At 37.8% G+C, this 26325-nt stretch overlaps 1 long non-coding RNA gene across 4 annotated transcripts in view; it reads left to right on the forward strand.

Moving 5' to 3' along the window:
• The window catches only part of LOC105492624 (uncharacterized), a 243911-nt gene that overhangs the window by 28857 nt on the left and 188729 nt on the right, over positions 1 to 26325 (forward strand). For all 4 annotated transcript variants that reach the window (XR_011606165.1, XR_011606164.1, XR_011606166.1 and 1 more), the window contains exons 3-4: positions 10761 to 10877; positions 11005 to 11199. This is a non-coding gene — a long non-coding RNA (uncharacterized lncRNA). The remainder of the gene's footprint in view (positions 1 to 10760; positions 10878 to 11004; positions 11200 to 26325) is intronic.

A 26325-nucleotide genomic window follows, 5' to 3' on the forward strand; every position in this document is an offset into this window, starting at 1 on the left:
TGCTGCAGTGTATACTGCTTGGGTGATGGGTGCATCAAAATCTCACAAATCACCACTAAAGAACTTACCCAGTTAACCAAACACCACCTGTACCCCAATAACTATGGAAAAAAAAGAGATACAGGAATCTCTCTCTCTCCCTACCTCTCCCTCTCTTTCCCTCCCTCTCCCTCTCCCTCTCTTCCTTCCCTCCTCCCTCCCATGGGAGTAGAGGGTGGTTGTCTGCCTGCAAACCAGAAAGAGAGCCCTCACAAGAAACTTAATTGGCTGGTGTCTTGACCTTGGACTTCCAGCCCCCGGAACAGTGAGGAACATATTTCTTTTGTTCAGATCACCTAGTCTATGGTATGTTGTTATAGCAGCTTGGGCAGCCAAAAACAGCCTGCCTTCCTGTTTTCACTGACTCTGTGCTCTTGGTCTTGTACCTGAGCTTGTGCTTCATTCCTGTGACCAACGTCCTACCTTAATTTTCAGTTTCAGGGTCTGAAACCTTGACCTGCAAATGTAGTCCTGGCCAATCTGCATTGAGACACTGTTCTTGTCAAAACCTCCATGCATGGATCTTTCACTCCAAATTCTTCCCCAAAGCTGGGGCCCATCCAGGGCTTCCACATCTCTCTAAGGCCCTGCCTGCCCAAGTCTCCCTGTTTCTGTGATCTTCCTGTTTACCGGGGAATGCCACTATTACCATTTGTTGGATTTCTTTGGTTCTAAACACGATTTTGCCCTGTCCTCCTCCTTTGCCTATACTAGATCTCTAGGTTGCAATGGTTTCCTTTGCTACTGAATCAGAATCTGGACAGCATCCCTGTCCAGAAGTTATGTTTCACTCTTGTCTCAGCCTCTCCTCCTATGGAATATTCTGTAGTGGGTGAAATGCTTGTTTTAATAATATTAATATATAGATTTCATAAAAATGAAAAAGGAGACTTTAGAATTAGATACATTTTGAAAATTCTATGCATGTGATAAAATCTGGTGACATTTAAGCACATACATCATTGTAGAGAGCTCCTTTCTCAAATAATATATGTTTTCAAAGGCTGAGTTGTGCTATTGTTCAGGATAGAAGGTGCTTCCCTTTAAAGTAGACCTTCCCCCCACCAATTGTAATGACTTTTGCTTGAGTTTTTGTAATATCCAGCAGATCTCTTTCCTGAGAAAATGTAAGTAGACAAATAAAAATAAAGTTGAGTGCTTTCTTGGGCCAATTTTAGTTTTGAAGAAAATGTGTCTGAGAGGTCAAACTCAAGATAATTTCAGAATTCTAAACAGGTTCTATAACCTCTATTGGTGAGACATCTGTATTTGCAGAATCCATAAAGCTTTTAAGGTATAGTTGATATTGAAACAATAATGACCCTGGAACAGGATATTTCCTGGAGATTAATGACCAGCTGGGAGGGGTTGATGGCCTGAGGTGTAGTTGAGGGCCATTAACCTCAGACAGTCATTAAAGCCCAGGAAATGTCCTATGTCTAGGTCGTTATTGTTATTATAAATTGAAAATGGAAAAAAGAAACAGGCATACAGATTATCTGAAGGGCGACTCCATTTCCAGTGGTTGGAATGGGGAATGTTCTGGGGAGAATTTATTCCCCTGTCCATTAGCCAGCTAATCCCCCTGAATCCTCTTGTGACTTCGCCCTTCAACTGATGCGTCTTTGTGCTAAAAATCCCAGAATTCCCCAGATGCTGGAGTAAAGAGGACCATTCCCTCATTGCAGCAGCCTTTGCTCAGAGTGACTGGATGAAACAAACAGTAGTGGTGAATTACTTTGCCACCATTTTTTACTGCATCCTACATTACCATGTACTTACTTCCCCTGAGATCAACTGTTTTTTTCTCTGTTTAGCTGCAGTAAACTTCCCACAACTAAATTTTAAGCCCTTGACTATTTTATTTGTGCTTATTTCCCAGATCCTTGTGGGTGAAAGCACAGACTATTCACTTAGCAGTTGTGCTGCCTCTAGTCTATAAAATAATAAAATGTTGGAAGATTGCAGAAGGTTCCAGTCACTTTGTTATTAGAATACTCTAGTGTTGTCATTTCAAAATGTTTAAATTAAATTCAACATTCTTTTCTCCCTTTTATTATGTAAATAATTGACTTCTCTTTCCTCTATCTTATGGCCAGGAGTTTTTTTTGTTTTTTGTTTTTTTTTCCCTCAAAATCACGTTCAGGCAATGTAGAAGAGGGACAATGGCAAATGCCTCCCTACTTAACTGCTTGTAATGAGGTTGAGTTCTCTACTTGGTTAGTTGTCCTTGCTTATTTGTCTCAAAGTCATCATGAGTTCCCTCTGTGTGGCGGGCATGCAGTTGCTGGTCCTTGCATAAGTGGGTTCTTCTGAGGGTCTTCAAAGTTCCTCCTTTCCCAGTACATAGTTCCCAATATGAGAAATTTGCTATATCTTTTCCGCTCCCTTAACCCTGCCAAAAGTTGCACACCACAACACCAAGACCCTTTTTCTGATGGTCAGTCCCCTTGGTAAAGTCTGAGAAGTCAGTCAGAATTCAACAACATTTATTAGTGTCTACTGACTCTCAGGAAAGTCATCTATCAGACAATGTCAAATGATGGGGCCAGAGAGCTTCATTGCTGCCTCTTCTCTCAACCTCAGCATGCTCTCTAATCCTCTTTCCTTTGGCTCAGGTAGCCCAGGTATGCTGGCCACACAGATTGCTAACTGAAAAATGAATTGCCCATCTTGCCTTTATGTAGTCGCCGCTTATTAAAATGAATTCTATTGAAGCTTTCGTCCTTTGATTTTAGGTAGCATGATCACCTACTTTCCTTTTCCCTCATGAAATAGTATCTCTCTATAAAAGGTGATCTTCCTGACTACTCGCTAAGTTCTGTTCTTATATTGTCCATGGAGAGGTGGAAGTGGTTGGTAGTAAGGCTTTTTTAAAATAGCAAAACCTCTAGTAAACTCTTTAGGGATGTTTGACATATTAGAATATGGAGGGGGTTCTTAGCATGTTTTAGTCTTCAACTTTGATCTTAAATGCAACCCTGGGAAAACAGGAAAATTCCCACTTTGTATCTAGCTTCAATCCAGAGGAAAAACAAAGGGAGGAGAAGATTGAATGAAATCACTGTAGATGTTCCTATCCTAAAAGAATGAAATCAGAGTCAGATAGGCAAAGATAAATGGGCAGAAACCAATATAAACCATTTGGGAAAAATTGCTGGCCCAGAGGAGAGATGGCTTACCAGAAATCCTAAAAGGAGTGGAGGTGAGAGCCACTGTCCATGTGTGGCAGATGCAGTATCAACAGTTACCACAAAACAAAAGTCACAGTTTGCTCCTATTGGCTCTGAGTGCCTTATGTCTCTCCTGCAAAGAGTAGAACTGAAAACCTAAAGATGGACTAAAATCACAAGTACTAGGGCAAAGCAGAGAGCACCAATGCGCTCTAAATAAGTTCATATCTTCAGGCCCTAATATGTTATATCCAGAGTGCAAAAAAATCCACAAAAATTTGATTACCTTTTGCTTTTCATGAAGAGCTTATTTTTTAGTTGTTTCACTTTTTTTCTTGAAAGTTTATTGAAATTCACACAGAACCTGCCAAAATATCAAAATAAGGAAAATAAAAGGAAAGGAAAAGGATTTTGAAAACTCTAGCCTAGTGATTTTGATATCTATTCTAATCATAATTCTTGACTAGACTGGTAAGTAAATAAAACCAGGAGTGGTTGTGAGGGAAGTATGATTACTGAGAGTAACACATGAGTTCAAGAAGAACATTAGCTGGACTAGTCATATCTCTTCCTTGTCTGGTAATGCAAGGTAAAGTTGAAATATAATGTATCGTAAATTTTGTAGAGCACCTCACATTCTTTCATAGCATTCTCAAAGATAGGATAGGGAAACATGGGTAGATTAGTCTTTGCTTAGGTGGATTCACAGCTGCTTGAAAAACTATACATTCATTCAACAAAAATGTTGGATTCATGTGTTTTTGGCAACATGCTTAACCCTCATGATGGAAGGACAGAGAATTAACAGTCAGTAAACTTCTGCTGTGTACTACGAGAGGCACATTATACATGGAATCTCTTTTACTTCTCTCACAGTCGGGTATCATTGTCTCCATTTTACAAGTGAGGAAGCAGAGGTTTAGAGTTGCTGTCCAAGAGCATCATACATACAGGGGTGCAGTGGAGATTCAAACTATGATCTATCTGATGATAAGCCAAGATCTTCCTATAACATAATCTCTTGCTCCAGAGATAACTAGGATCAATGACTTAAAGTTACCAAGGGAAGAGTCAACATAAGAAAATCCAGCGTAAGATGCTGAGTCAATATCAGGAGGAACTTTTCATCACCTAGAGCCAGAAGAGTTCTTGAATTTGAAAGGGCTCTGAGCCTTGCCCCTCCCACTCTCACTGCAGGTCTGCAAATAGAAAATGAATGACTACCTGTCACAGATGCTGTGAATGTGATAGCTGTGTTAGGGAAAATGTTGATCCACATCACCTCCGAAATCCCTTCCAATTAGAGTACCCTTTGAGTCTGTGACATTCTGCACTCTCAAAGAGTCTATATACTTCTGAGAAAATGGGACAAAGGGGAAAGTAACTTTTTAGAAAGAATTTTAAACATTCGTATTGATTACCAACATCATGCTTATTATAGTCAATTTGGAAAATTCAGGAAAGTAGTAAGAAGAAATGCTATCCAACAACCCAGTGATAGCCACAATGAACAGTTGGTATCTGTTCTTTCATTTTTCTCCATGTTTGCAAAATTTTTCAGTTACAGTTATATTATAAAAACAAGTTTTTTAAATTGCCTTTATAATTTAGAGATATAATGAAAATATTTTACTATGCATTTAAAAACATTTTGTCAATGTCATTTGTAATTGCATGATTTTTGAAATTCCTTATACATAGTATTTTCTCTCTGACTCAGATAATTTCTTAGGATAGATTTCTAAATGTAGGATGATAGTAACAGAGTGTTAGCATGTTGAAGTGTCTCTGTATATTGAACAATTTAGTTTTGTAAAAATATTTGTACCGATTTATATTCCTATAAACAGTTTTTGAGAGTTGCTTATCTTTCCTCAACTTCACTTCCATTCTGGATGATCATTACAACTTTTTGGGTAAATTTTATAGGTAAAAAATGTTTTGGGTGAAATATGCTTTAATTGAATTTCTTTCATTATTAAGATGGTGTATTTAAAAATTTTCTTAATTAACTATTTTATCCTTTCATTAAATTGCTCGTTTTTTCTTTGAGGCAAAGTTCTTATCAATTTACATGGGTAATTTATACATTCAGAAAATTACCATTGTTATGCAATGTTTACTATACTTTTTTTCTCATTTTGAATTTTAATATTTTTTAGTTGTAAGAGACAGAAAACCACTTCAAACTAGCTTAACAAAAATGTGAATTTATTGGTTCACACCACTGAAGGCTCTGGAGAACTGCCTTTAGAGAGAGCTGAGTTGAAGGGACTTAATAGCATCATTCAGGCTCAGAATCTGTCCATTCTCACCACTTGGATTTCCTCTGGATTGACCTCATTCAGGCCAACATTTTTTTCTATCTGGAGGCAAAATGACCAGGCAGAAATTCAGCCTTCTCAGCCATCCCTGTGTAAAGAGGATTCTCTTTCCCAGTCATTTTAGTACAACCTCTTGAACTGAGTCTCAGGCATGGGCCATGCGCCTATTTCTGAAATGGTCATTCTGCCTAGGGATGTAGAATGTGGGATTGGTCACAGTTATCTGAAGTGTCCACCACTGGAGGAATGGAGACAGCCACAATTAAGCCAAGAACACTGTGTGCCCTAAGGAAAATTAAGGCACAGCTGCCAAATAAATTACATTTCTATTATATTTTAAATTTTGTTTCAAGGTGTTTTCTGATATAAAGACTTAAAGTAATATGTAGTCAAATTTAAATTTCTTCTGTAATTTCTTATCTAACTTTAACGTTTAAAAGGCCAAGGAATTGATAAAGTTAGCTTTTATTTTTCTCTATTTTTTTAAAGTTTAGATTTTTCTCACTTAATTTTTAAAATAAACTAGGAATTAAGTGGATTTAAAAACCAAATAGTTTTATTTCGATAACATTTATTGCTGAGACAAATTCAGGTTATCACATTTACTCTCTCTATATATCTTTTAAAATAAATGCTAGTGTTGTTTATTTCTAAGCCATCTATTGACCTTTTTTTCTGTCTGAATTTTTCCAGATCCATAGAATTGTAGCTATTGTAGCTGTTTAATATACTTTGATATTTGATAGGGTAAGTACACGATAGGTAGCTTGAATGAAAGGGCATAGAATGACCTGGTGCCAGGAGGCTGATGTACCACAATGGGTCTGTTTTTACTCAGAGGAGGCTGCCCGTGCACATGGGCTTTCCTGGAGCTGAGGTTACTGAATAGTTGAAAGGAAGTGGAGAGAAAGAAAGGAGGGACATAGGCGCAGAGAATCCGAACATTGCCTAATGCTTTAAAGTGTGGCAGTACCTATGTGTTTCGAAGGATGAGGGGCCTTTTCCATTTGGAGTTCAAGGCAAATTGTTAAGGGAGCAGCAGCTTCTTTTTGAAACATTTCTTTTTCTTTTCTTTCCTTCTTTTCTTTTTCTTTTCTTTACTTGTTTTTGACATCTCCAAATCAGGCTATCAATGCCACTCATGTTTCAGAGAATGACATCAGTTAGATATTAGTACTTCATGAACGTGCCATTTCCAGGGCCATTTGGCAGGGAGAGGGGTGATACTTAATGTGGAGAAATTACCCTCTCATGAGCACACTGGAGCCTGCCAGGGGAGCTTCTGGAGGTCAGCGAAAGGAGGAGACTCCTGTGCTTCTCAGATAACAGCTCCTAAGTTATCCCATTTTATCCCTGTGCAAGGTTGCTTCTTTCTCTGCCACAGCTCACAGCATCATAGAAGGGACATCATGCGTCTGTTTATTTCTCAAATGTTTATGGAACTCTTACTGTGTCCTGAGAATTGTGTTTGCTTCTGAGGGTTTTAATATAAAGAAGGTATCATCTCATTTTGTAAGGAGTTTATTGTCAGGTTGAACTTCTTCGCTCCTAGCACTTGCTTTCCCAAAGGATTCCCACTTGCAGGGTCTCATGCACTTGACATTGCCTACCAGCACTCCATATAGAGGTCATAATAAATTGCCTTCCATATTTATACAGACCCTGCAGGCTTCAGGGTTCCCATCGATGAGCACTCGCTGGCAGGAACTCACACCCCCAGTACCTGCTTCGTCTTATCCCAGGCCTGGCTGTTTGAAAGTATGCAATGTTAGAATCGTTTCTGATTTCTACTCAGGATACTTTGCTTATCTTTTCAAACTCCATGTGCCCTTTTTGCCAATGTCAATATGACAAGATTTTGCTGCCTCAGAATCTTGCATCTGGGCCCTTCAAAGCCCGGACTTTAACTTACATAGCCCCATTGTTAAATTCTTGGAGTGTTTGGTGCTATGGTTTGAATGTTTGTGTCCCTCCACAATTCATGTTGAAACTTAATCCCCAAAGCAACACTATTAAAAGGCAGGGCCTTTAGGCCACGATGGCGCCAACTTCATGGATGGGAAAAGCGCCTGATAAAAGGGCTGAAGAGAACTGTAACAGCTAGGCCTTTTTTTGCCTTTCCATCTCTTCTGCCATGTGAAAACACAACAACCATCCCTTCCAGAGAACACAGCATTCAAGACACCATCTTGGAGGCAGAGACCCAGTTGTAACCAGACACTGAACCTGCTAGCGCCTTGATTTTGTACTTGTAGACTCTAGAACTGTGAGAAACAAATTTCTGTTGTTTGAAAATTGCCCAATCGCTACACAGACTAAGACATTTACTATTTAATGGTTATGTTTTATTCTGTTTTTATGAAATTTTGTTGCTAACAGGGAACTTTCTGCTGGATCAGAAGACTAACTTGTAATTATCTCAAAATCACTTCATCGCAACACTGCAGAGGCAAAGCTGCTCTGGGTGATTTGCAATGGTGAAAAGATATGCTTCTTTCTTCATTGATCCTATTAAGTGAAAATATCCTATCTTTGGGGGTGAAAAATCTCCATGTTATTATATGCTCTAATTTATCATGCAATGATCATATTAGCTTTGTCACCTTCTTGCATTTTGTCATCTGAGCCCCACTGAGAGGTGAGGCTATTACCCTTCACAGGAAGGCGGTGACTTACTCATCACAGGGAGGCTACTTCCTGCACGTACTGCTGTGTCTCTCTGGAAGTCTTCCAACTGGGACATCCATCGTTTACAAATTAATTTGCACTGCCTTGGCCAGCGTTTAATTCCAACTCAAATTTTTTCTCCTGAAGGCCCTCTGCAAAATTTCAACTATTCCTTTCTGAGTTTCCCTTCCTTGTTGTCCTTTTATTTTTAGTTTCCTTATAGTTGTATTTATTTATTTACTTTGACAACATCTACCTTTACCAAGTTTATTTATCCTTCAAGCTTATACCATTTTTCAGCTCTTCCAGGAACCCTACCTGCTTACTGTAACTGACTTAAAAGTTACAATGTCTAGTTAAGAGTCTGCTAATTTGGTGATTATTTAACACCTTCCAATTACAGCATAGTGGTTAAAGTCACAGCCTTTGGGTCAGATTCTCTAGGTTTTTGAGCTGCTTGACCTTGGGGAAACTATTTGCCATTTCTGGACTTCAATTTCTTTCTTCATCAGTAAAATGGGGCCAAGATTCACCTTTCTTGGCATCATTACGCAACAGAGTCTATCTGGTGTTTATGTACATAGTAAATGCTCAAGCTTGGAAAAGAAAAGGCTTATGGCTTCTTTGTGACAATTATGGGTTTATTTTGGAAAATATTTTCCTGCTACTTTAGAACAAAATGTCTTATAAATATTGATTAAGACTGGTCTGTAGGTAAAACCTTATTAAGTTGAGAGATTATGGACCATAGACTAATGGATTATAATCTCAAATTTTCTAAATTAAAAATATAACAAGAGATGAATACGATTAATCTCACTGGAGATCAAATCAAGCTAAGAACCATTGTCATGCACTTACCTGACAGATGTCAAAAGAATGAATAGAATTTTGATGAAAGAAGTTCGCTGCACATTAATTATAATTTATTGAAACATTCAGAGTGATTGACTTTTTCATGAGTAATGTTGAAATAAATCTAAAAAGGCTTTTAAAAAGTTTTCTTTATGATATAGTTTCTCTTAGATTTTCCCCAACAGTTGTCTTGATTGTGTTTAATCATAGATGTATAAAGGAGGATTGGTTCAGTTCCAGGGATTTTTTTTCAGAGAATTTGTTCTAATGTTGTTTAAGGAGAGTTACTGCCTGGTCCTAATTTGACCTGTCCCTGAGACAAGGCATTCAATTGTATGCTTTTACATTCTTCTTTTTCAGAAGTCCCCTTGCTTTGCTGGTAAGTTCTGTTTGAGTTCTGCACTGAATAAGGTGTATTTTCTTAGTTTTTAAAATAAAAGGATGAATTAGATGATTCTCAACCATTCTGAAAGTTAGCATAATTCCTATAACATCAACGATTTTTTTTTTTTTTTGGTTGTGAAAGAAACTATATATTACCTGTACATCAGTTTTGTGCATTTAAAAAAAAGAATGATGCATACGATTTGATGTCATTTTTGTAATTATCATAATCAAAATAAGTGTTTAAGCTTTTTACACTTTAGCATTCAAAGGTTCTCAGCCACTGGCCTTTATAAATGACATGGTGGTGTACAGTACTGCTCCTCTTGCTTGTAACTTCATTTTTTTCCATTTCTTTTTTGGTTAAATTCACACACGTGCGCACGCGCGGGCACACACACACACACACACACACACACACACACACACACACACACACAGGCAGTGGGGCGGGGAGAGAGAATTTTCCCCTTAATTGAATTATATGTTGAAAATCAGTTGGAAGGCTGTGTCAGACAGATGTTTTATGTCGAGCGTCAGTCTCCAGGACACAGGTACTCATCATGCCAATGCCTGCTAACATAGAAAGTTTTGAATTATTTTGATTGATTCAGCAATTCTTATTGCCTCTGATTACATGGCCTATTATGAAGCAAATTTCTATAAACTGAACGATTTAAAGAAATTAATACTATATCACAATGTAATCTTTTTTGATATTTAATTCAAAACTTGGGATCCAAACTTAAGTTAAAAATTGAACTATGTTGGTTCTACCCATAGAAATAATGCAGTGGAGGTCGTTGATCAAATGTTCACCTTTAAATGTTCACTAGTTTGCACATGTGCAGGCAATGAGGACTGTTGGCACTTCACAATTCATTCCGCTGTCTGAATGTTGTCAAATATTTTTTAGACATCTATTCTGTGCAACTCACTTTTAGAAATGTTACGATGGAAAAATTATATCTTAGTAACAAAAAAGTATGGGGTATAATTTTGTTAATCTGACGTAATTTACCTTCTCTTGTTGCCCTGCTATCAAAGGCAGGTTTATATTATTTTTATTTGTTTAACACACAGAGTCCTTAAAAGATTTAAGAGTTTAAAATCCGTGAATACTGATGGTGTTAGGTATGAGGGAAAAAAAAAAAAAGATCCACAAATTGGTTGGAAAGCTTGGTAAAGGTTTGGTATCTTCTCATCCCAAAGGGGAGCCCTTCTGTTAAGGTATCAGATGCTTCCCCTTGCCCATCGTCCTACCCAGGGAGAGAAATTCAATCAGCCAGGACTTTACAGACCTATCTTCTTCCTCCAGGACAGAGGAGGGAAGGCCCGACACCTGACACTTGGAGAGCTTGAGCCTCAGAATAAAACACACTGCCATGAATTTGAATGAAGATAAGAGAAGAGGACAGTGAGAGATGCTCCAATGGTGAGGGCTGGTTGGTGTTGGCGGCTGCCCATCCCTCTTATCTCACCTAATGGCGGGCGCCTGCCAATGTTTATTTGGCCATTGCCATTCACCAGCTGCTCCTCTGCCATGTTGTTTTTCTTCCCAGATGGCAACACGATGTTCCATGATAAAACTGACACAAAAAACAATGCAAAATTTGTCTAAGAGAGGTTCAGCAAGCATGAGAAAAACATCTGATATCTCTCAGAGCCCGCCAAGTTCGCAGCTTACAGTGCCAGAGTAATTATGGGATGATTTGAACAGAGGCAATGCATGAGGAAGCCACTTCCAAATGTATCAGGTAGGTTTCCAGAAGAGGCAAACCATTCAGCTGTCTCATTCCTCTGGCGCTCTGACAGAATCGATGAGCATCGTCTGTGGCTCCCAGAAGCCTTGTACATTACTAAAGCCTGTGCTTTACCCCATGCCGCCTAATTAATGGCTCACTATTAAAAAAAAAAAAAAAACTCTTTTATTCAATTAGACTCTGCTTTCAGTAAGATAAACACTCCTGCCATCAAAATCCTGGGAAACCAACATTCATAGGCTGCCTTCATGCCAAGGCATCTGCTTTTCTGTGGCCCCTGGCCTCTTGTTCTGTCCAGCCTTGCTCTGGCTGTTTGATTTTGTAAAATCTGCGGAGAATGTCCCTGGTACCTTGTTATGCTGACAGCTATTTCTCCTTTAGCCTCTACACAATAACACAGAGTAAAGAGAATCATACTATTATTTTTATTGATTACAAAGAGCCACAGATGTTATTTAAAATGAGACATTGACTGGGTCTCATATTCATCACTATTACTCAAACTTTTGCCTTTTATGTGAGTTACCATTACCACATTCTTTGCTAGATTGGATTTTTAGGTGACAAGCTAGAGAGCTCTTTATTTTATCCTCGTGTTTCTTTACTTGAGTCAGAAGTAACTCCTGGAGATAATTGCATTCATGTCTATTTGGTTAGTTGTCAGAGGTATTATAGTGTATTATTTGGCTTGCTTTAGACAATACTGAGACAAAAAAAAAAAAAGTTTTAAAAGAATTCTATCTAGTATTTGAGGACTCTGTCCCAAACTGGTTCTATTGTGTTACTATTGGTTTTTAACTGTTGTTAATAATAATGAAGAATAGAAAATGCCCAGTAATCTCTAGTGAAAAACACTCTTTTAGTGAATGAATTAAATCTTCCTGATTTATAAGTGGTATAATGTATCGATAAAATTTAAAATAGATTTTTGCATTTACTTAGTGTGGTAAGAAAGTTTTTACTAGTAATATCTAACAGGAAAACATGTTCAAGAAACACTGACACATCCCCACATATAGGAAAAGGCAGTTGAAAGGCTCAGGATTTCCTGAAAAAGACCCGAGTTTAGGTCTTAGCTATGCCATTAACCTTGGATGAGTCACTTAAACTCTTAATAATCTCTATTTCCCTTTACAGAAAATGAAATGTAAGTAATAGTCACCAAATACAACTGTTACAAGGATCGAATCAGGTGACAAGGGCAAAAGTGTTTTATAAATTGCAATGCATGATATAACTATTATTGCTTATTAACTAGGTATTAATTTGTTATTGATGACACCTTTCTCTGGTTAGCTGCGTCTTCATAAAATCTTACTTTTTCTTAGACTATAACTTTCCTTCGATAGGGGATTTCTTTTTCTTTAGTTGTATAATTTGTTACTACAGACTCAGAAATCCTGAGAGGATGGGTTAGTGCAGATTTTATGGCTGTTGTGAATACTTGACCTTCTAAGGGTAGAAGAAAGATCTGAATATATTAACAGTTGAGGTCACGCTCTAATTCACTTTTGTAGGAAGCAACATGAGTTGACGTTTCAACCTTTTTGCAGGACAGATTGTTGGGCATTTTTCAAGGCAGCAAGAGCTGAACTTTTCCTTCCAGCATTGAAATTACTTGGCCATCTATATACAGGTGGAATTAATATAATGTACATATTCTCGATCCTATTTATGTGGGTTCCAAATGATTCGATGGACCTGGAGCAGAGCAAGGTCAGGCTGAGGACCCTTAAAATATTTGAGAGAGAGATTGATTTTTACTAATCTCTGCCTCTCCGAGATCGTATTCATCTCAACTAGACCAGTAGTTCTCAATCCTGGCTTAGAGTCACCTGCCTGTAGAATAGTTGTGTCCATTTGATGTTGATTCTTCCTAGCTATTGTAGCTTAATTGTCTATGATGGAATTAAAAAAAAAAGTGACAGTAATACTCAGCAGAACTCATGATCAAACAACTTGGAAGGCCAGTGTCTGGAATGTTAAATATTTAACCTCTCATTCAGTTTAGATCCTCTCCCTATCTCTGCCCCATAACTCGCACCCCCACTCAGTTTCAGAAACCTGCAGTGGGGAAAGAGGATGTGCCGTCTGTCTTCGCTTTCTATGTTTACCTTGTTCTGTGCACTTTTCAAGATCAGGGTGAGGTGAGGGAGAGAAGCGGAAGGAGGAGTAATGGCATTTCTTAATTAGTAGTAGTCATTCATAGGATATTGTAGCCTTCTGGGTGGCAGATGAGATATTTTGGGGGCTCCTTGGAGACCCCTATTATAGCCTCGTTCTCTGGCAGAGGAGATGCACCCTCTGGCTGACCCAAGGACCTGATTCTTTCTGTTGGAGTCATCGTACTCTGAAGGATGGCCACTTGGGCATGGCCCTTTGATGGTAACTCGACTTCTGCTACTTTCCCTGGCATCCATTCTGACTAAATGGAACCATTTGGCTCTTTTGTCCCATAAACTCTGGAAGTGCCATCTGCTCTCACCATAGCCCTCTCTTCTCCTTGACCATAAAAGGCAGTAACTCCTGCAAGCCTTGTACATTTGGCCTGTTCCATACTACAGTCGTTCTCCAGGCTCTGTGCCTTCCAAATTCTAGGGGTTGCATGTGGAGCTCTCTGAGGGGGTTTCCTGAAGCCTCCCTCACTTGGCTTGAATGGTTGTGGTGGGACCTCCTGATGCATATGGATTTTCAAGAGGGTTCACAAAGTCATAGATGAATTGTTGCTAAGAATGTTACTATGACCAGAAAAAATTGAATATAATATAAATGTCCCTCATTTTAACATTGTAATCATTTTAAGTAATTCAACTTCTCGTACTAAACATCTACTATATGACTGGTACTGCACCATGACAAGAGAGACAGCCCCAAATCCTACATTCATGTCCAACACATTACTTTGGACAGTAGCCTGGTGTGCACATTAACGACCTTGGATGAGAACCAGAAATGGGCAGAGGGCAGAGCACTAGGAGACTGAGGCTCACACGAATGCGTGTGCACTCACATGACCATGCTTCTAGCCAGGATGAATATTGCTGTGCTGGCACTGGGCTTATCACAGGGCTATGTGCAGAGAGGCAAATCTGACCGCTCGCTCCATGTTTACATATGAAAACTTGAAGAGTTCATACCATAGCTAGGGGAACAGCCTTGTGCAAACAAACACAATACAAGGTAATATGTTTTATACTGGACCAGCATTTTGGACAAAGCATTACACTTGTTGGCATATCACAGAAAGGAAGTGTGGTTTGGTAGAAGGAACATGGGCTAAATGATCCTCATATGTGTCTCTGCTCTACAATTTCATGAGATATGTCACCTTGAACATATTCATTTGAATTCTCTGAGTTTCAGTTTCCTTATCTGTAAAATATGGATAATATGTCTTTATACATGTACATCTACTATATTTAGCTAGCCAGCTTTTTTGCCTTATTCCATATATGATTTAAAACTGTATGAATTTGTATAATAAAATAGACAAAATGAATAAAATTCGTGATCATGGAAAATACTGACAAAGTAAGCAGTAAAGACTAGGGGAAAGGTAAAATACAGAAAGTTCCAAAGGCTTAAAAGAATGACTTCTGACTTCTAGATGTAGCTTCTGTCCTTTCTGGAGATTTCCTTAGTTTATTCTCCAGTTTTGGCCAAACTCTTTATTCCAGTTTCTTGGTAGCCAAACGATTTTGTACCTGCCAATCATGGCTTTAGCAATCTTTTGGTCTGAAGAACAGTGGCCTCTCTCAGAGCAAAATATGTGACTCTGGTCCGTTTTCCTTGCACATATACCTCTTTTTATGCATACTCTGGTAATTTGGTATACTTGATAAATTCCGGTGACCAAGTAGGTAGTTCTTTAGTCAGTAGAAAGTTGTCCAATCTATCTCTAAAATAAAAAATTGCAACTATCCTTTGGAGAATTTGCTTGGTATTAAATGAGTTTAGAGTGTGGGTATAGTTTTCCTTTATCTAGGAGCAAGGCTTAATATGTCTTCCTTATAAGAGGCTGTTTCTGATATTCAATTGTGAATTATTATCTTTAGTTCAATCCCATAACCTTAATGAGGTTATTCTGTTTAGTTATCACTATTTCAGTGAATTTATTATCTTACCTATTTTATAAAAATGAAATTTCTCTCGGTCCAGGAAGAGGGGCCAACTCTGGGTGAAGAATGTGGTTCTGGAGAGAGATGGAGAGTTTCCCTTTAACATATCCTTCGACTGTTCCTATCCAAACAGTCATATGGAGACAGGTGACAACCAGGTAGTCTGGACTTCTCTGCACTTCTCTATGTAACACTGGGAATCACTCTGTAAGAATTTGCCAAGGATATGAGTAAGACTATGTCAAGAAAAGACCTAATTGTTATTTGTAAAAAGCATCATATTTCCCTTGGTCTGATGATCTCACCACTCTGTAGGTGGATATGCATTGGAGAAAGCCACAAAACAGAGTGTGCAAGGCTTGAAGATGTGTGCACTTGAAGATGTGGTGGGAGAAATTAGTGACCCTAAGGAAAACGATGTTGACAGAAATTTCGGTGGTGGCCTTGGAAGCAGAGTGTGATTTGCACATTTATTCATTAACTTATTCAACAAATATTTGTTCAGCACCTACTGCATATCAGTCAGTGTTCCAGGCACTGGGGATGTATCAGTGATCCCCCCCCAAAAAATGAAAAAGGCAAAAATCTCTCATTGAGCTAACATTTTATTTGAGCATCAGACTATGCACAAGATAACTGAGTAAATTGTTTAGTGCCAAAACCTAAGGAGAAAAAAGAAAGCATGGGCAGGCAGATGAATCATGAGAAGAAGGGGCGTTCAATCTAGATACGTGGCCAGGGAAGATTGCACTGAGAACTCGAATTTTGAAATAGCCATATGGAATCAGCTGGGCTCTTCCTTGCCTCGAAAGAGAAAATTCAAAGGACTAGAGGTAGTAGTGGATCTGGATTAGAGAGATAGAGAGGAGGCCAATGTGGCTGGAATTGGGTGAGTGGGCATGACAGTAGGAGTTGAGGTTAGAGAGTTAAAGGGACATTGACTTATCTTGACACTGATGGAGAGTCATTGGAGAGCTTTGAACAGAGAAATTATGTGATCTCACAAACATTTAATAGGTCACCTTATTTACTATAAGAATAGATTGCAAAGACAAAATTGCATATCATTTAGGTGGATATTGCAATAATTAAGTTAAGAGATGACTGTGGGGATGGTGAGAGATGGTCAAATTTGAATGGATGTTAAGGGTAGAGTCAACAAGATTTGCTGATGAGGTGGTAAGAAAGAAGTAGGGATGACTCCAAGGCTTTTGATCTGAGGAAATGAAAGAATCACAGTGATGATGGGAGACATCACAGAGACATGTCAGCTTCTCCTTTGCTCTTTATTCTTTCTCTAGCTTCTGCCTCCACATTGCTTCTTTTGCCTTCTTCAACTCTTTATAGCTTGTTCATTTGTATCTTTCACCTTGAAGCTCATGATTGTTCCAGTTCTTCCTGTGACATGTTATTTGCCATCTTTTCTATTTTTTAATTTTTAATTTTTATGCATATATAGTATATGTATATACTTATGGGTGCATAAGGTATTTTGATTCAGGCATACAATACATAAGAATCACATCAGGGTAAATGGGGGTATCCATTGCCTCAAACATTTACCCTCTGTGCCATAAACAATCCAATTCTACTCCTTTAGTTATTTTTAAATGTACAATTAAATTATTATGACTATAGTCACCATGTTGTGCTATCCCATTTTAGATCTTATTCATTTTTCTAACTATTTTTTTGTATCCATTAGCCATCTCCACTTCCTTCCCCTCCATCCCACCCACTACCCTTCCTGGCCTCTGGCAACCATCATTCTGTTCCCCATCTCCATAAGTTCCATTGTTTTAATTTTTAGCTCCTGAAAATAAGTAAAAACAGGCAAAGTCTGTTTTGCTGTTCCTGGCTTATTTAGCTTAACATAATGACCTCCAGTTCCTTCCACACTCTGGCAAAGGACAGGATCTCATTCTTTTTTATGGCTGAATAGTACTCCATTGTTCCCCTTACTTTAAGTTTGTAGCTATTAAATAAAAAAGCATGACTCAAACTCCCTAAAAGCTAAATTTAATGTGGTAGAAATTATGGCATTTCAATCCAGAGTTTCTATTATCTTCTCTTCTTAATAGATTTTGTGGTGAAACCAAAAAAGATCAGTGGACTGGGTATTGAGAAATCTGCATCATTGTTTTGGTTGTGTGATCTTTAGAGTGAAAAATGTGAACATTTTTCTGAACTCGAATTTTGTCATCATCCAAACGCAACAAAGGAGACATGGCTGGCAAGGTCATTTCTGGAGCTGGCATCTAATGAGTAGCTGTTTATGTCTTTATCCTAGACATTTCTATTTGTCAGAAACAACAGGGCTCTATGAATGGTGCAGAATCATTTGATTCAGTTCATGTTGATGAGATGTCACTGATAGTACATAAACATTTATTGGGTACCTATTGTCTTGCTATAATACTCAGTGCTGCAGAGAACACTAAACATGAGGAACGTAAGATGTTTGCTATAAAGATCAAGTCATTCTAATGAGTTATTTATATGACAAATTCAATGAACAGATATAGTGTAGTGAGTCCTATGATGAAAGACCAAAGTTGGATGAGCAGAGATTTATTCTAACTGAACATTATTGATTAGAAGATACTTCAAAAAGTTGACTTTTCAGCTGCACCTCGAAGAATGAGTGAGATTTTCATAAGTAGAAATGAAAAGTAAATTCCAGACTAAATGAAGAGCATTAAAAAGGTAATGCTAATGGGAAAGCACATGAGTGTATTTAGAAAATAATGAATAGTTTTGCCTGGAAGTAAGGAATGCATTATAAAGCCTCAACTGCTACCCAGAGGACAGTGGATACTAATGTCCAGGCAATGGGAAACATCAATTTTGTTTCAGGTTTTCAGACTTCTTTTTCTCTCACGCTGTGCTCCACTCCTTACCATCACCAACTTGATTCTACTATTTCTCCCCACTCTCCTCTCAAACTAAGCTCCTGAACAATGCTTTCCTTCTATTCTTGCAGACGTTTGTTTCACTCCAGCTTTTCCAGACTCTATCTACATCTCATTCTGTAGTTCATGCTATGCAATCCCAGATCTGCAGCCACAGAATAACATTTAGAAACACTGGGTAGTAAATATCTTTGTCTGTGAAATCTCCAGACCACGGCGTAATCATCATTTAATTTGGGCCTTCCCTATTCCATTAAAATATCCATATATATCAAAGTCCCTTTTCTTTTATTCCTTTATCATTTAATTCTCTAATATTCTCCTTGTGTGTCACGAGGTCTTCAAACAATTCATTGCTTTACCGTTGCCCTTGACAATTTCATGAGTTATCTTAAAATGTGTAACATTAAGCCTTGCTTTTTCTGTTTAAGTTCAGCATTGTTAAGATTTACATAAGTCGTATCAATAACAGAGGAAGGAGATGTAGACACATTTTATTCCTAAACAAGGAATATATATATCACTATGGCTTTATCCAAATCAGACTGTTGAAGACTTGTGTGTCTGTACTGCAAAAAAATCAAAAGGTTTTTAAGATACAGGAGTCCATGAGCATGGATGGGGAAAAAAATTATGTCTTTCTTTTCGATAATCTCTCACTGAAATTGAACATTTCTTTCAATTAGGAATAAGGCAACAAACCACATTAGTTTTAGCAATACCTGTGAATTTGTCACCAATAGAAATCACAGACATTTTTACAACATGTTATAGGTGTTGTAGATCTCGCAAATGTCATTTATGCTCATCTCATCTCTATTTTTAAATTATGGTAGTTATTAAATAAACTGCTAGATATTGATGTGTAACAGGTTAAAGAAATGTAGATTTTACTTAAGAGTTGTGGCAAAGGATCAAAAATAAAGGGTAGAAAAAGATAGGGTAACATGTAATAGGCCAATATCTTAAAGATTTTAAAGGTAAACAATACCTACAAATTTGAAATTTTAAAACACATTTAAATATAATTGATTTCTTTGTAATTTTCTGTATTTTACTATACACATTAAAAATATTTTTTCTCAGAAAGTATCCACAGGTCTCACCAGACTGTCGAAGGAGTCTATGGCACAAAAAAGCTTATGAATGCTGGATTAGGTAATGTTTGGAATTACAGCTAGAATAATACATAGATAGATAAATAGATAGAAATACATAGACAGATGGATACCATCACCTTAAAGACAGACTTCCTCCTTTGCCTCCCCTACTGTCGTGAAGCAGAGGATGATCCAGCAACAGTGGATACTCTTAAATTGTTGACAGTTATAGCCATAACAAAGGACTGGGCATATTTTTCACAAAACCTTATTTTCTGCATAACTGAATGATTGTTCATGGTGAGCAACTACAAAATGCTTCAGCCCAGAGAGAAAATTTATACCTGGAGCAATCTTGGAAATGTTAATAAACATATTATATTTAATAACATATTTTCTTTATTGAGTATGTGTTTAGGAAATGGTAATAGATTATTTCTTCAAAAGTGATTTATCAGTTTGTCCCTTGATTTGAATATTTCTCCAAGCAACTATGTTTCATGATTATGTATGTGGGAATACACACACACACACACACACACACACACACACATATAACATACACACACATACACACAAGTACATCTGTACACACTGGTCTATATGTATACATACATGGAAATACATTGATATCAAGGTTTTATCTATTGTGTAGTTAAGTTACTGTTACTAATGTTAATACTTTAGACCTAAGACTTAAAATGAAATTTTCTCATTACCTTAAAGACTGGTATTCCTTGTTTATGTATCACTCTCTTATCCACTGGTGTTTTAAAAAATAATTTATAAAATGTATAAAATATCCACAGTTTAATTACTTTTATCTCATTATTTTTCCATGTCACATTGCAATTTAGTTATCAATTCCTCAAATATTATTACAAAAAAGAGGTAAAACTTTGGATTTTTAAAAATTTACTTTTAAAACAAATTGTTGGTTACTGGCAAAGATATTGTTCCATTTATGTGTTACCCTAAGTATCTTTCTCTCCGCTAACCTTTTATTTTTGATCCTTTCCCACAACTCTGACTTGGAAGCAACGTTTCTGTCTTAGCTACTTCGTAAAGTCTTCTTGAACTGGGGAAAGGAGAAGGTAGTTTATACCGTCTACATACCTTTTCCAACAAATGTCATTCAAAAGATGAATTTTGTTTTCTATGATCCTGGTAGATATTAAGTAGACTTGAATGTGTCATCCATTGCCATCTTGCTGGGATAGGCTTTATTCTACTCATTTATGTTGGGGTACCTTTAGTTGGGCTTACGTTTCAACTACTTTCTGTTAATATCAACCACTCAGGTAGTCACCGACGTGGACTGAGTTCCACTGTGTGGGAACCATAGTCCTTGGCACCATCCACTGCCTTTCTAGCCTTTTCAGTGAGACAGCTGCCAAGGTGTCTTGGCTTTGGCAGCTCTTCATTAATTGCTAACTCATGACAAAGAATGGACCTGTCTGATCCAAGTGTGCTCAGTAAATCTTCAATACGCTTTTGGGATAATTACTGATGAAACTTAATTTGGTCTCGCGGTGGCCATTAGGAGCGTATATTGTACTATGTGTTTTAGGAATATTCTGCTTCGTCCTTTTGAATTTCAGAAACTCACATTCAGTAAAGATACGATATAATATCGGGGGTGTATGTTATATTTTTTAAAATTCACTGTAATTTGTAAAGGAATTACATTCCTTTACATACATTATATTCCTCAGTAGCGCTAATCAGAATGGTAAAGCCAATATGCAGATTGCCTCAGAAAAATGTTTATTGTAAGATACTGCTTAATACACATTATCGTTGCTCAAGGATATTTCTCAAAGATGCATTTCCCATGACAATATATTATAAGATTTTATATTGACCTAGTAGGTTTTGAACTTGTTACCTGAGTAAAACTAGCTGTATAATTCTTTGCCAAAGTATAAGTCTGAGAATTACAACTAACTTTATGCTACATTTTATTAGACTTGTAAAAGGTAGAGACCTACTAAGGAGACCATAAAACTGAGTTCCTCCATTTGCCTTGAAGATTTCTGCCGCCACATTGGATTCTTATTGCTGTGCTCAAGTTCCTAAAAGGAAAGCTACTGAAAAGTTCTTCAGGAAATTAGAACAAAATAGATTGAAGGAAGAACATTTATTCCAACAACGATGAAACAGAATATTTTCTCCAAGTGAACTCTGCTGCCTCTCATGATTCTTTCAATCATCAGAGAGCCCCAACTCCACGCCAAGTATTGCGGCGTGTTCTGGGGATGGAAAAATAAACAATATATAGTTCATGCCCTCAAGGAATGCACAAACTCTTTTGTAAATAGCTAACGAAATATAGTACAGGACAAGATGAAATAAATGCTAGTGGAGAGAGAGGAAGAGGACAGTAACTGTTGACCACAACTCATCCTCGGAGGCAGCTTCTAACATAGAATGCCGTGTGCTCCCTGATGAATTGCTTTTAAAATTCAGTGTTCGACTAGAGGGGGTTAAGAATGAGCCTTGTTTGCCAACCAGGGTTGAGAGATGTATAATGAATCATGAAACTCATTTAATGAGGCTTTCTGAAAGCAGAAGTGCCTTGACTAGAGGAAACTTCCATTTGTCTAGTCATCATTGTGCTTTGCTCATAAGTAAAGGGCTTTGTTATAAACACATTCTTTTTCCAAAGGGCTTCTTTGACAACAGAAGGGGATTGCAATTCTCCCTATAGGCCAAAAGAGGGCACTTGGAGCTCTCCGAATGGCTGTTACAGCTGCATCAGAGCAGGGCCTTCGGCTCAGACTGTAGGGATGTTTTCCTGCTCCCATAGAATAGATCTGATTAAAATATGGTTTTGGAACCTGGAAGGAATGTTGAAGACGCAGTTTGTTAGGCTCTGACTTTGGCCTTTTGAAACTGAAGACAGGCATTTATTTAGGTGTATTTAATATTAGAGAATCATAATCTTATTCCCTGTGTGTTTGTAGAGTAGTGATATATTAATGTCGAGAGGAGCTGCTGTCTTCCTGACTGCAGAAAAAGACGAATATTTATATTCACTCTGAAAACTTACCTTTGTAGACTCTTTGCCAAAGGTCGGTTCCGTGGTGATTTGTTTGGACATTTGAATATGGAAGACTTCCCTCCTTCCTTTTATTTCTCTTCAAAGTCCTCCATTCTCAGTGTAGAATGTTGAATTGTTTTGAGGTCTATAGGACTATGGCAGCTCGTAAAGTTCTGAGGATGGGGCCATTAAACTTGAAAATACATCCTGAAGGTTGGTTTGTGGAGTTTGTATAAACAGGACTGGCCAACTTTGCACAGTTGTGAGGATTAGCCAGATTCTTATTTTGCCTTTAAGGGCAATCCTGCCTAGAGGCCAGGATGATCTAGGAGATCTCTTGAGGTAAGATCAAGGACTCTGAGAGAATTTCCATTAATCCTTTAAAAACAACATAATGAACTGGCCAGAGCATGGTTGTGAACTAGGATTCCCAAGTTTTAGCCTTCATGCAAAATGGACTGAGTTGCCGAGTGATCTGAGAATCTCACCTTTCTGCACTTTAGTTGTCTCCCAATTAGATGGATAAAATAGAGTTGCTCTTCTTTATTTGGTCTTTTCTAATAGGATTAATTTTCACAGGGGCATTAGTGTAAAAGCAACGGTAGGGTATGGGTCACTTTTTGTTTATTTGTTTGTTTTTTCATCTTTATCCCTGGCGCCAAACAGTCTCTGGCTCATAGTAGTAAGCTAAGAAATATTTTTTGAGTGAATAATGGAAATGAAAAGGACACAGTGATTTTTAAGACAGAACCCTTTACTGTTTGGTACTCTATTGACTAAATTTTTCCAATAATAGTGATGATAATGATACCATACATGTATGTAGTGCTTAAGAAGCTCACAAAGCACTTTTATGAATATGATCTCAATTGTATCCTCAGATCTATAATTGAGGAAACTGGAGTTCTAAAATCTTAAATGGATTTTTGAGGTCATATATAAGTGGGGTGACCATATAATTTCTTGTCCAATAGGGATAGTTTTGAGAGTGAATGAGAATACCATTAATAAACATGCCAGTTCAACAGCACAAGCTGGGACCATTCTGAGAAAATCAGTGTATGGTCATCCTATTAATAAGCAACGAAGTAAGAACTTGTCTCTGGGTCTCCCGACTCTGTTCATTACTCTATAGTGTCTCACAGGTTGCGATGTCTGCATCTTCCCATTGGTAAAGATCATAATAAATGATGATCATGAAGCATTGCAAGATCCTGTGGTGTCATATGAATCTTTGCAAAACAGAATTATATTCAACATAGTATGGGTGTTCAGTATATTTTTCTGGCCTTTGCTTTCTGATTGCTTAGAAACGGGCAAACTATAGAAGACTGAAATATTTGATTAATTTAAGCACCCAATCCCCTTATTGTGCTAAATAATAGAGACTCTTATATATATTTACAATAATATTTTATATACGCTAGAATGTAATACTCTTCTCACTTTAAGATTGAGGTAGGTAAACTAATTTGTCCAATATAATCAGTCTGCCAGCATTATTAGGACTCAGCTATCAGCCCCTATTAACACACAGCCCTACAAACTGTGGAAAAAGTAAGATGTTCCTTACCTTACCTTCATGGGTAAATATTTAAGGGTATGAACATACTATCACATTTGCACATTTTTTAACTTAATTTTCGTATTTCCTGGCCTCAGTCCTCTTGTTAATGCATATCTATCCCTCATACATTTGGTTTATATGTGGTATCTAACATATTTTGTGCCTTCGTTAGAATGATGGAGGTGTGGAGGGGCTCCCACATCTGTTATAAAAATAGCAACTTAGAGGCCAGAGTAAAGTCACTCAGAACAGGCTGCCTGGACATGTGTTATGTTGTGGAGATGTTCTTAGTAAAATACTGCAATCTCCGTGGGCTCCTCTATTCTCCCTATCATTCAGGCTGCTAACCTATTTCTTGGAGTCTTCCTTTTCCTTTTTACCTTATTTCCAATTATTAATTGCTGTCTGAAATTAGTTAGAATAAATCAGGTTATGCTATGGTAACAACCTAATCTTTTCCGTGGCTTCCAACTGCAAACGTTTATTTTTTTGTATGTCCGTCATGGGTTGACTGCTCCATGTTGTCGCTGTGGGACCCAGGGTGAGGCATATTCCTTGTGGATATGGGTCAAATTTCGTGGAACAGCGAAGTGAGAAGTGGCAAACCACATCCTGGCTCTGAAAGATTTGTCTTGGAAGTGACACATATTACTGCTTACCTATCAATGTCCCAAGCAAGTTACATGGCCAAGCATGATGTCCACAAGGTCAAGGGATCAGGGTACAAAGAGGAAAAGTGGACTATCCGATGAAAAAGTAATGCAATTTAGACTTCACTGAAATATTTTGTTGGGATCACATCTCTCTTCAGAGGACCAGTGGAATTCTCACTTCTTATCCTTTGTCAGTTTGCATTTGACTTCACAAAAATAGTTTGAGATTAAAAAGATTCCCATCTTACTAAGATTTCTGTGCTATTCTGCGTGTCTCTTCTCCAACCAATATTTTCTTATCACATACTAGGGGCAAATAATCAACTTAAAGTACTAGTCCTACCTTAAGGAAAATTACAACGGTTTAAAAACTCATAAATTTAGGTAGCTATACAAGCATACATATGTTTGTAATTCCACACTCTAGAGAACTTCTTCCCACTGAGTTCACCAGATAGTTTTGATTTTGAATTCTACGTTTTTGTATTATGCAGGAATACTCATTAAACAAAAAAGTCGCATTACATTTCCTTATTCCAAGGGGCTGTTATTATGTTAACATTGTCTCATTATAGTATTGTATCTTGAAGTGTTTTCTTTACCTTTGTCAACTCCCATACAAATTTTCCCAGAGTAGGGGCAGTTAGGTGTCTGCCTAGTGCCTCAGTCTAATACTTCTTTTGGAAAAGGCAGAAACTAGGTTTGTAAACTCTCCTTTTGGTCACTTGATGGTGAAGTTTGCTGAGGTATGGGTGAGCAAGGAACTGCCTTGGCACACTATGAAAACTCATGGAGATGCCACCTGCATGAGTGTCCATGTAACTTGTTGAAGGATGTGTACTTCTGGGTTCCTACACATCACTGGCCAGGAAACCACCTGCTGGCCACTGCATGGTCTGGGCAAGAAAAAAAAAACAGAACCAGGAAGAAAAGCCCCCTGGTCTTGTCCTTCCAGTGTCCTCTACACAAAGCCTAGCATTGTGCCGTTTGTCAAGGAGAAAGTTTACAGGATCCAGCTCTACCATGATAATGCTGAGCAAAGAAATATTATGTATTAGGAAGTGAGAAGCAGTAAGTTGATAACTAGCACAGTGACTCTATAATTTGCTCCCTAAACCAGAAAGCAAAAGGGACAGTTGTTAATATTTATATGGAGCCATTAAGTATACACTAGAATTAAGTATGCACTGTCTTGGGAGAAACTAGAGACATAGAACCCCCCTATGTAGGAGCCAAGTCTTGAGGAGTGAATAGAATCTGGGTGCGGGGAAAACGAGAATCAGTAAGGAACACTACTGGTAGAGGCAAGGAACAGCGCAGGCCGAGAAATGGGTGCTGGAGGTATGGAGCAGATAAGCTTGGTGTGTGGTATGAGAGAGAAGTACAGGCATCCTCAGCTTAGAATGGTTCAACTTAGATTTTTTGACTACGATGGTGCAAAAGTGATGCATGTTCAGTAGAAACCATACTTCAAGTAACCATACAACCATTCTGTTTTTCACTTTCAGCACAGTTTATTCAATAAACTGCATAAGATATTCAACATTTTATTATAGAATAGGCCTTGTGCCAAATGATTCACCCCGCTATCAACTAATGTAAGTGTTCTGAGCATGTTTAAGGTAGGCAGGTCTAAGCTACGATGTTTGGTAGATTAAGTGTATTGAATACATTGTTGACTTGATGGCATTTTCAATGTACAGTGGGTTTATTGGGATATAGCCTTT

The sequence above is a fragment of the Macaca nemestrina genome, chromosome 7 (genome assembly GCF_043159975.1).
Source record: "Macaca nemestrina isolate mMacNem1 chromosome 7, mMacNem.hap1, whole genome shotgun sequence".
Lineage (NCBI taxonomy): Eukaryota > Metazoa > Chordata > Mammalia > Primates > Cercopithecidae > Macaca > Macaca nemestrina.